The 12,277-nt window shown below is 37.2% G+C and overlaps 1 protein-coding gene across 1 annotated transcript in view; it reads left to right on the top strand.

Moving 5' to 3' along the window:
• SLC1A3 (solute carrier family 1 member 3) overlaps positions 1–12,277 on the top strand; it is a 78,169-nt gene that overhangs the window by 27,544 nt on the left and 38,348 nt on the right. The gene's annotated exons all lie outside the window — the stretch shown is intronic.

Below are 12,277 nucleotides of genomic sequence, written 5' to 3'. Positions count from 1 at the left end.
AAGTAAAGGGATGAAAAAAGATATTTCATGCAAATGAAAACAAACTAAAAGCTTGGGTAGCAATGTTACATCAAACAAAAGAGACTTTAAAACACAGGCTATTGTAAGAGACAAAGAAGGACATTTCATAACAACAATGGAATCAATCAAACAGGATGTAAACCTTGTAAACATTTATGCACACAATGTAGGAGCACCTAAATATGTAAAACAAATATTGATGGACATAAAGGGAGAGATCAACAGTAATACAGTCATAATAGAGGATTTTAACATCCCATTGACATCACAATGGATAGATCTTCCTTACAGAAAATCAACACAGAAACAGCAGCCTTACTTGACGCATTAGACCAAATAGGTTTGATTGATATTTTTAGAACATTTCATCTCAAAGCAGCAAAATAGACATTCTTTTCAAGTGCACGTGGAATATTTTCTAGGGAATATCACGTTAGGCCACAAAACAAGTCTCAATAAATTTAAAATTTGAAATCATATCAAACATCTGCTTTGACCACAATGATAAGAAACTAGAAATCAATTACAAGAAAATAAATGAAAAACACACAAACACCTGGAGGATAAATAACATGCTACTAAACAATGAATGGGTTGGCAATGATGAAAAAAATCAAGATACCTTGAGACAAATCAAAGTGAAAAGACAGTAACTCAAAATCTGTGGGACACAGTAAAAGCAGTTCTAAGAGGGAAATTCATAGCAATGCAGTCCTACCATAAGAAACAAGAAAAATCTCAAATAAACAATCTAACCTTACATCTAAAGAAATTTTTTTAAAAAAAGAACAATGGGGCCCAAAGTGAATAGAAGGAAGGAAATAATAAAGATCAGAGCAGAAATAAACAAAATAAAGCTGGGGGGGGGAAAAGAACACTAAAAATGATCAATGAAACCAAGAGCTGGTTCTTTGAAAAGATTCAAAATATTAACACAATTTATAAACCTTTAACCAGACTCATCAAGAAAAAAAAAAAAAAAAGATCCAAATAAATAAAATCAGAAATGAAAGAGAAGTGACAATTGACACCACAGAAATACAAAGGATTATAAGAAAATGTTATAAACAGTTATTTGCCAACATATTGGGTGAGCAGGAAGAAATGGATAAATTTCTAGGAAAATATACTCTTCCAAGACTGAATCAAGAACAAACAGAAAATCTGAACAGATAGGTTACTACTAACAAAATTGAATCAGTAATCAAAAACCTCCCAACAAACAAAAGTCCTGGACTGGATGGCTTCACAGGTGAATTTTAAATATTCAAAGAACTAACACCTATCTTTCTTAAATAATTCCAAAAAAAATTCAAGAGGAGGGAAGGCTTCCATCCTATACGAGGCCACCATTACCCTGATTCAAAACCAGGCAACAATATTACAAAAAAGAAAGAAGGAAGGAAAGGAGGGAGGGAGGACGGGAGGAAGGAAGGAAGGAAGGAAGGAAGGAAGGAAGGAAGGAAGGAAGGAAGGAAAGCAAGGAAGGAAGGAAGGAAGGAAGAAAGAAAGAAAGAGAAAGAAAATTATAGGCTGATATCCTTGGTGAACATAGATGCAAAAATCCTCAACAAAATATTAGCAAACCAAATACAGTAAATACATTAAAAAGATCATACACCATGATCAGGTGTAATTTATTCCTAGGATGCAAGGTTTGTTCAATAGATACAGAAAAAGATTTGACAAAATCCATTTATTATAAAAATACTTAGCAAAGTAGGAACAGGGGGAACATACTTCAACACAACAAACCCACAGTTAACATCATACTCAACAGGGAAAAACTAAACGTGTTTTCCTTAAGATCAGGAACAAGACAAGGATGTTAACTTTCACCACTTCTACTCAACATAATATTGGAAGTCCTAGCCCTAGCAATCAGGCAAGAAAAAAAGATAAAAGGCATCCAAATTGGAAAAGAAGAAGTAAACCTGTCATTATTTGCAGATCACATGATATTATATAGAGAGTGATTCCACCAAAAAGCTATTAGGACTGATAAATGAATTCAGTAAAGTAGCAAGATACAAAATTAATACTCAGAAATCACTTGCATTTTATACAGCAATAATGAACTATAGAAAGAGAAATTAAGGAAACAATCCCATTTACAATTGCATAAAAAAATTGGAATAAATTTAACCAAGGAGATAAAAGACCTGTACTCAGAAAATTATAAGACACTGAAGAAAGAAACTGAAGAAGATACAAATAAATGGAAGAGCTTACTGTACTCATGGACAAGAAGAATTAATATTGTTAATGTCCATACTACCCAAAGCAATTTATGGATTCAGTGCAATCCATATCAAAATACCAATGGCATTTTTCACACAAGTAGAACAAATAATCCTAAAATGTATATGGAACCACAAAAGACCCTGAATATAAAAAGCAATCTTGAGAAAGAAGAACAAAGCTGGACGTATTATTCTACCTGATATGAAACTATAATACAAGGCCATAGTAATCAAAACAGCATGGTACTGGCATAAAAACAGACACATAGATCAATAGAACAGAACAGAGAGACCAGAAATAAAGCCACACTTTATGGTCAATAACAAAGGAAGCAAGAATATGCAATGAGATAAAGACAGTTTCTTCAATAAATGGTGTTGGGAAAACTGGACAGATACATGCAGAAAATGAAACTAGACCACTTTGTTACATCATATACAAGAATAAGCTCAAAATGGGTTAAAGACTGAAATGTAAGAGCCCAACCGAAAAACTCCTAGAAGAAAACATAGGCAGTAAACTCTCTGACATTGCTCTCAGCAATATTTTTTTCTGGTCTGTGTCCTTGGGCAAGGGAAACAAAAGAAAAAATAAATGGGACTACATCAAACTAAAAAGTTTGATGTAGTAAAGAACTCATGCAACTCAACACCAAAACAACAAACAATCCAATTAAAAAATGGGCAGAGGACCTGAACAGACATTTCTCCAAAGAGGACATACACATGGCCGATAGACATATGAAAAGATGCCTAACATCATTAATCTTGAGAGAAATGCAAATTAAAACCACAATGAAATATCACCTTACACTTGTCAGAATGGCTATCATTAATAAATCAACAAACAACAAGTGTTGGCGAGGATATGAAGAAAAAGGAACCCTAGTGCATTGTTGGTGGGATTGCAAATTGGTACAGTCACTGTGGAAAACGCTTTGGAGGTTCCTCAAAAAATTACAAACTACCTTATGACCCAGTGATTCCAATTCTGAATATTTATCCAAAGAATTCCAAAACACTAATTCAAAAAGAAATATGCACCTCTATGTTCATTGCAGCACTATTTACAATAGCCAAGATATGGAAGCAACCTAAGTGCCTATCGATAGATAATTGGATAAAGAAGTGGTACATATATCCAATGGAATATTATTCGGCCATTAAAAAAAATGAAATCTTGCCATTTGTGACAACATGGATGCGCCTTCAGGGTATTATGCTAAGTGAAATAAGTCAGACAGAGAAAGACAAACACCATGTGATTTCACTTATCTGTAGAATCTAAAGAACAAAATAAACGAACAAAACAGAAACAGACTCATAGATACAGAGAACAAACTGATGGTTGCCAGATAGGACAGGGGTTATGGGGCTGGGTGAAAAAAGTGAAGGAATTAATTGGTAGTTAGTTACAAAACAGTCATGGGGATGTAAAGTACAGCATAGGGAATATAGTCAATAATATTGTAATAACTATATATGGTACCATGTGGGTACTAGACTTATTGGGAGAATTGCTTCATAAATTACGTAAACGTCTAACCACTACACTGTACACCTGAAATTAATATAAAATAATACTGAATGTCAGCTATAATTGAAAAAAATTGATACATCCAAAAAATAAAATATATTATAAAAGTCTTACTGTCCTAGACAATGTCTACTTTTCCATTACAATTTCATTCAGTAAGCATTTGTTGAGGATTTTTATGGACCAGCAACTTTTCTAGGACCTGAGTTTATCAAAATGAAGACGACAGGGTCCCTGACAAGGGACAAGGAGATGACAAGGAGTTCAAAGTCTGATTGGGAAATAGTCTTGTGGCTGGAATAGCTCAGGGTCATGGTGGCCAGGCAGGATGAGCCCAGTGGCAGAATAAAGTAGGGAACCGGCAATGCCCCCATCCCTCTTTGTGACTCTACACTTTTCAGGCTCCCTAGCCAGGAAACAACTCTATTAGCAGGGAAAGAGTTTTTGTTTGGTTGGTTTGTATTTGTTTTTTGGTCCAGTCTTGTTTTCCTCACAGCTGACTCTTTCACCTTTAAGAGCAGTAAGAGTTGGGGTGGGACTCTGTGAGGTTCCCAGCAAAAGTCACTCAGGAGAACGTGGCTTCACAGATGGGAATTCAGAGAGAAGATGCGCCTGACAGGGTTTCAACCACAAAAACTTTCCCTTTCAGAGGGGAGCTGCTCAGCTTTCAGGAGGGGAGCTATGTGACTTGAGGCTCTCTGAGCTAGAAGGCATGTAGAGGTAACACTGTGTAACTTGGCACCCAGGGTGGGAACCCCCTCTCCAGCATCCCTGGAAGGTGGCCATCAGCTGCCACCTGAACATTTCATGCTCAGATGGTCCAAACTATTGAGCAGACGTCTGCCTCCTGAGAGGTCCACCAGTGGTCCTCATTGCACTACATAGAGCAGTAGAGAATGACATTCTTCAGATGGTTTCCTGAGGGCACCTGAGCATGGCCCAGGTGTCCCAGTTCTTCTCATGTGCCCAATTCTTTTAAACCCTTCACCATCCTGGTTGCCCTCCCCTCTGCCCTTTTGTGTTCCCAGAATTTATCTCAGTGCCCCATATGACACATGCCTAGACAGGGACAGTGACCTGGACCCACCCCTCTGCTAATACCAGCTGGGGTTGGGGCAGCTGTGGTATAAGCTGCAACAAACCATTGTCTCAGTGTGTTTCAGCCTGTGGTCACCTAATCCCTCAGAATTGAATGTTTATGGAAAAAAATTGTGGTCAAAATGGAACAGTTCTTGAGTTGAAAGATCGGAAGCCCCAGGCTCAAGGCTCTGTTTGAGACAAGACTTTCCAGAACACTTGGGCTTGTGTGAGTTGGGATTTCTGTCTGTGAATTTCAGCAGCTTTAAGTTTACCTGGGGTTTTGATTGGTCTGGTTTGTAAGAAATTTTTGAACATTTCTTTAAAAAAGAAAAAATTAAAACAAAAATTTAAAAACTTTCTTTAAAATTAAGTTATTCTCTAAGAAAAATAAGATTTTACCAACTTGATCATTTCCTTAAACCACTGTTGGAATTGCATGTCTGGGGGAGGTTTTGGGAAGAGATGCTTTTCTTCTGTTGATATAATAATGGTTTCCAGGAGAGCAAGTTACCTAATGAATTGACTAGAGATTTGTGCTTAAGGGCTAGATGTGGTGGGTGGGGCCTAGGGTTCAGGGATGCTTCTGCATGAGACACCAACTTGTGCACTTCTAACTTCTAGCCTTCCATTCCGATTAATTACGCTGCATGGGACAGTTCCCAGGCTCCACCTTCCACCCGCCCAGAATTCTTCAATTAATTGGTCTGAAATGGGGCTTGGGAATTGAAGTTTCTTTATAGTTCTCCAAGTGACTTTATTGTGTAAAGAGGACCATCACTGTATAGTTCTTCTAGAATTGTTCTTTGGGTGGGATATCATCACTTAGTTCAAGTCCTTATTAGTTCAGATACCTTCTCTTCCAGGAAGCCTTCCCTGGATTTCCCCCGGCTCCTACTAACACATGCTCCCAGAGGAGTAGCTTAATTATTTATTCCATATGGTTTTGTTCAAAGTCATTTAAATAATATGAATGTTTACCATTTATATAAATAAAACAACATAGAAATTGTTTTAGAGCAAACCACAAGAGTATACACACACACACACACACACACACACACCCCCCAGGCTATTGCCTCTGATTTGAATGGACTTCTGCTAGGAGAACTGCTTACCTTGGAAATTATAATGAACCTGCATTCCATTGTAAAAGACTTCTCTGTGTCCCATAAAGCCAAGTAAAAAGATGCTAGTTTCTACTAGCAGAGATGTTAGAGAAATAGAGAGACAGAAAAGGTTCTACAGCCAGACAAAGCTTTCTGTGACAATGCCATGGATTGTATGTGTTCTGTGGGTAGTGGGCATTTCACGAGAAGCAGAAAGCAGGCTTTAGGGTGGTGGTATTCTCTGCTGGAGGATTGATCTGCCAGAATGATCCAGCCAATTTTCAGTCTGGGTAGAATCTAGTTCCCCAAGTCTCATGTTTCTGCAAATTCATTTTTTCAGACAAGATAAACTTCTTTTTAGCTTTTTCATGGAGAAGATCTTTGCAGTCATCTCAGCTCCCCAAGCAGCAAACCAGTGAGTGCACTCCCCATGACTGCACTGGCTTTGCTAAGCCATCAACATCTACACAACAGGTGACACTGCTTTCAGATGTGCATTTTCTGGACATCCTCAGTTGGAGAAAGAGGTTTCGCCACCTTCGTATTTATTTATTTATTTTAAACAATTGCTTGTTTCTATCTGAATTTTCTTCAGAAGGAAGAAACGTCCCCTAAATTACTAAGGGGGTTCCTTTTCACAGGGCATTGGATTAAGGTTGGCCAGTACCCGAGCTCTGTGACTCTGAGGGCAAGTGAACAAGTCAGAAAGAGCCGTTGGCTAACCTTTCAGGATTAGTTCTATAAGAGCAGGATGACTGTAGTCTCACCGGTGCCGCCTGGTAACATGACATCCACATTGCCAGGACTTGTCAGTACTCCTGGGAAAACATCTGCGAGGGTATATATACACACAGTCTTTTTTGATCTGTAATATCCCTGAGCCTCCTCCCTCACCTACATTCCCTCCAACTACTGGATTGTTTTGAAGCAAGTATCAGCTATTTCATTACATTTTTAAAAGCAAAGGAAACATAAGACAGGTGTAACATTTTGAATGATTTTAACATATTTTATCTTTTTTTAATATCCTAACACACACACACACACACACACACACACACACACACACCAAGAGCTGTCAGGCACTCGAAGAAAGTGTTGCCAACCAAGTTCTTTACTTTCTTTCCAATTATGGCACCAGCTTCTCTACCACTGCTTCCTATTAATTACCAAAACTCCCCTGCAGCCAGAGCGTGATAAGTCTTTAGTAGGAAATAATGCAATCAAATGTTTATGCTATGAAATTTTGGGACAATTTTTCATCATAGAACAATATGAGTGTGTGTTTGTACACACATTGTTTTTTTATGTTTGTTCTGTTTTCCAAAGTCCTTCCAACTCTGACAAGTACTGTACTCTGACTGTTTCTCTACTGTTGGTAACATTTTTTTTTTAATTTACAGCTTTTTCCAGAATTTGTTTCTGTACTTTAAGATGTCTCAACTAGATTATTTCTAGTTAAACTGTAATTTAAATGCACTGTTCTCAAAGGTGTTTGTGCTAAGAGCTGTTTTATTATTTTAAAGCTAACTTCCTGGAAGTATATTGCAAAATTTTCCCACATTGTGATACAGTGGTACATACAAAAAAATTCTATCAGCATACTTAATCTACACATGCTAAGTATTGAAGAAAAAAATGGGAACATTAGTAGCTTCTATACTGGAATCTTAGAACTTGTGCTTAATGACATATCTGAAAGCATTCCTTTGGTGTGGACCCCAAAAGAGAGTCTTCAAACCAGACATTAATGTAGTAGTTCTTAAACATATTTAGGAATAACACTAAAAATTCATAACACTTATAGGTACATTAAAAATGTTCACATATTGAATTCTATATGACATAGGAACACATTGACTATGAGAAAATATGGCGCTGATGCAGTAGAAGAGCAGAACTACAAGCACATTTCCATGCACAGGATACACGATTATCTCTAAGCAGGATTGACAATTTCAAATTGTCTGTATCACTTAGGTATAATATTTCATTATTTTCAAACTCTCATTCAGCTATCATTCAGGTGAATAGAAGGCAAGAAAGGTTTAAGAAAATTTCATAGTGAAAAATCTTAAAATTAAGAGAATTCAATCTATTGACTTTAATCTATTCATTTTTCCCCTCTGAATTAGACACATAGTATCATAACTTGATTTTAGCAGAAAACATTTGGGTTGAGCTTACAGAACACAGATGTTCTGTGGGAACATGATTTGCAGTCATTATATAATTTCCCATTAAATAAACATCTGAACACTAATGTAACAACTACCAAGTGAGGTCAAGTGCCTGAAAATTTCTGTATACATCATATAAGCACATTTTCCTCGTGTGACAGATGGATATATAGTAATGCGTATCAGACTTTCAGCTTCTCTCTAGAGAAGTTTTGCCAAATTTTGCCACTCACCACTAAGCTCCCTTTGTTCCTTAGGATGGTATAAACCTATTTTACAATAGAAAGAGAGGTTCTTTTATTTGTAGCTGGTTATTGGTAGCTGGTTTGTCTTATTTCAAGATTGCATTCATTTCTTTAACAACTTGATTGAGATATAATTCACATGCACACAATTTATCCATATTAAGTGTATAATTTAATGGCTTTTAGTCTAGTCGGTGTTGTGCATCCATCACCACAATCAATTTTAGAACATTTTCATTACCCTAAAAAGAAACCCTAAACACCTTAGCTATCACTCCCTAATTACCCCAGCCCTAAGCAAACACCAATCTATTTTCTTTCTCTATAGATCTGTCTATTCAAGACATCTCATATAAGTAGAATAATACAATAAATGATGTCTTCTTTCACTTAGCATGTTTTCAAGGTACATTCATGCTGTCACACGTATCAGCATTTCATTCCTTTTTGTGGTCAACTGTATTCCATTGTATGGACATACCACATTGTATTTATCCATTCATTAGTTGGTGGACATTTTGGTTGCTCTTTTTTTTTTTTTTTTTTTTTTTGGCTATTATGAGCAATGCTGCCATGAACATTCATGGACATACGTTTTTATTTCTCTTGGGTGTATACTTTGGAGTGGAATAGCTAGATTACATGGTAACTCTGCTTAACCTTTGAAGAACTGTGGCTGCCCTATTTACATTCCCATCAGCAGTTGATGAGGGTTCTAATTTCTACACATTCCAGCCAACACTAGTTTTATGTCTTTTTGGTTATAGCCATCCTGGTGTGTGTGAAATGGTATTTCACTGTGGTTTTGCATTCCCTGATGGCTAATGATGTTGAGCATCTTTACATATGCTCATTGACCATTTGTACGTCTTCTTTGGAAAAATGTCTATTCAGATCCTTTGCCCATTTTTTATTTGGGTTGTCTTTTTATTATTGAGTTGCAGTAGTTCTTTATATATTAAAATTACACTTCTTAAGAGCTCTGGACACTAGACTGTATGCAGTGATGACTGTCACCTTGTCATAAATCATTGCTATGGTCCTTGAGAAAGATTCTTTATTGTGATTAATATTTACTATAGGTAAGCGCTCTTAAGTTCTTGTTACAAAGTACAAAACAAGTGATAAAACAATGGTGAAAATGACTGATTCTATAATATTATATTCTTTTGAAATAAAAGTTCCCCTTTCCCCAAAAAAAGGAAATAGTTGAATGGCATTGTCTAATACAGTGGCACTTTATTAGTAATACATTTTGTTTGTCTCAGGTGTAGGAGGACTCTTGCTTTTACCTGTAAAGATTTGTGTTTTAATTAAAACTTTTGAAGTCATAAGATGTAACTGTGTGATATAATTGTGCATTTTACATTTCGAAAATGGTAAAATTCATATATGAAGTCTTTGGCTATACTAAAATAATTATTGTAATCCTTTAAAATGGAGATTTAAATGCATTGATTGCAACTTTGCTGCATTAAAATACAATGTGTTAATTTCTTCAGTTATAGTAAATAAAATAACGTAAATTAAACAATAAGGCAGGTGACAAAATATAAATATACTTAACATTTCTGAACTGTACATTTAAAAACGATTAAGATGGTACATTTTTTTTACCATAATTAATTTATTTCAATAAGGTAGGTGTGATGTTTTAACATGAACTCTTTTGAAAGGGGCGATCTAAATGGTTGTCTGCTTATCAATCTAACCTTCCACAGTTAGAGTTTTTACACAAAGCTTTTGAAGGACATCATACCTGCTCGACTCAGATAGCTTTCTCCCTAATTTCACTTTCGGAAATGTGTAATACAGATACTTGGGTTGTGCAGAATGTTAGTTGTTGAGGACGGTGGTGATCAGATCATTTCCCTAAGTTGAGACATTCCTCAGCTGCCTCTGTGGTTCTCCCGGAGATGGCTGGGCGTGGGGGTGGGGAAGACACAGGCTGAAGCAAGAGGACCTCTGGATTCCATATTTACGTTCCCTCCAAGGAATGTGGATGCTAAGACTGGAGTGCTGATACAAATCTCATTGGTATGAAGTGGATTTTATGGCCTTTAGTGGCCTGGTACAGCTCAATGTACAGAATGGTCCTGTTGCTGAAAGTTCTGTCCAGGTCTTTTCCAACACTGTTGAATTCCATATTCATTATAATTTTTTTATTATTAGGTATCATTCCAGGTCGGTCATTTTCAATTCAGAAAGAAAGTAAATGTTTGCTTTCCTTAGGTGTCTGCACTTGGGTGACCATAAAAAAAAAGCCCCTCAAGTTGTGTTCTTTTAGGATACTGCACTTTTTAAAGCACTAGCGAGACCTCAAATTCAAATCTTGAACTCTGCATCTTTGCATAATGACTTCTACTGCCTTTTGACCATCATTTGGAGCCAAAGTGAAGCTTGCCAACTGACTGACTATTCTCAGTAATTTGGGGGCTGCTTTATTCTGCTTCCATCTCATGTCTTGAATTCCCAGCAGGGAGTTTTTTTTGATGAGCTATTTCATCGTGTTACTGATTATTGTTGGTTTTTATGCCGAAATATGGCTACAGCCCAGGAAACTTCTTGCATTGATGTTGACATCCTCTAACAGATACATAAGTAATGTCCAGGTTAATTACAAGTCATTTCTTTATGTTCACTGAAGACAACCCCCCAAGACTCTTTGGTATACGCTAAATTTAAGCCACTGAACAGTCTTTAAAGAAACAAAACTATATTGTTAAGGGAAACTCAAGACGGTTGGGTCTTTTGAAGTCCATGTTAGGAGGGCACTGTAGGTGCTGCTGCCAGAGACACGATGGATTATTGGTCTGACCAAAGGAACTCTGGAATTTTAAGAACACTGATAAAGCATGACACAGACTATCCTTGATAACAAGGGCTGGGTTTGTTTTTTCACTAACAATTGGTTTCCTCTGTTTATTTTGCTGTTTCAGATTATCCTTTCTGTGTTGAAATCCACACAAGGGTCATAACATCAAAACCCTCAAAAAAGAAAAAGAAAATATCCCAAGCTTTTTGGAAATCTAAATGTTAGACATCAGTCAGTAATGTCACCCCACCCCCGCCCCGTGGTTGGTCATGTGGTGTTGGCTTTACTCTTCAGCCCTGTGATTTGCTTTTGGTGGCTCAGGGCCAAAGAGTCCTGTCCAACTGGAAGCTGCATGAAGGCAGACAGTGCATCTCCACTGTGATTAAGCTTTGTCATCAGACCTCTCAGTAGGTGCCTCCCTGGCCTGGTGCTGGGACAGTGCAGGGTCACTGTTTGTACACACTGACAATGACAGTGTCACCTCCCTGCTGGGGAATGGGATTTGGATATTAGAAGGGAAACAATAAGGAGAAAATTCCACCACGTGGTTCCTAAGTCTTTGAAAACTACATATTTCTGTACTTATGGTTCAAGAGTGCTCACGAATAATGCTTCATGGAGTATTTTTGAGAAAAAGAAAGATTCCTTGAAACTCTGCAGGTACAAGGAATTCCTGCCTTGGTGCAGTACAAACAGTGCCATGCGGTGGAAGAAGAGGTGAAGGCAGGAATTTAAAAGTGCACTGTATCCAGCCCGTGTACATTGGGCTATTGGGATGTAAGGTCAGGGGTAGAATTGGTCCCATGGGATGTTTCTCATTGAAATCATCTCCATCCACACACAGCCGTGGTGTCACTAGCCAAAATGTATCTATTCTCATAAAACATAGGTCCCATATGACACTACATCGTAAAATACATATTTGTGGGAGTTGTAATGGAATTGGTCTCTGCCCACCTCATATTCACACACAGGAGATGCAGAGACTGTTTTGCGATTCTGCATAACTGAGTTTTAGGTTTTCATGAGATTTTCTTTAATTACCCTATT

Source organism: Rhinolophus sinicus, linkage group LG03 (genome assembly GCF_036562045.2).
Source record: "Rhinolophus sinicus isolate RSC01 linkage group LG03, ASM3656204v1, whole genome shotgun sequence".
Taxonomy (NCBI): domain Eukaryota; kingdom Metazoa; phylum Chordata; class Mammalia; order Chiroptera; family Rhinolophidae; genus Rhinolophus; species Rhinolophus sinicus.
Note: the sequence above shows the minus strand (reverse complement) of the source record. Positions and strands in the feature narration are given on the sequence as shown.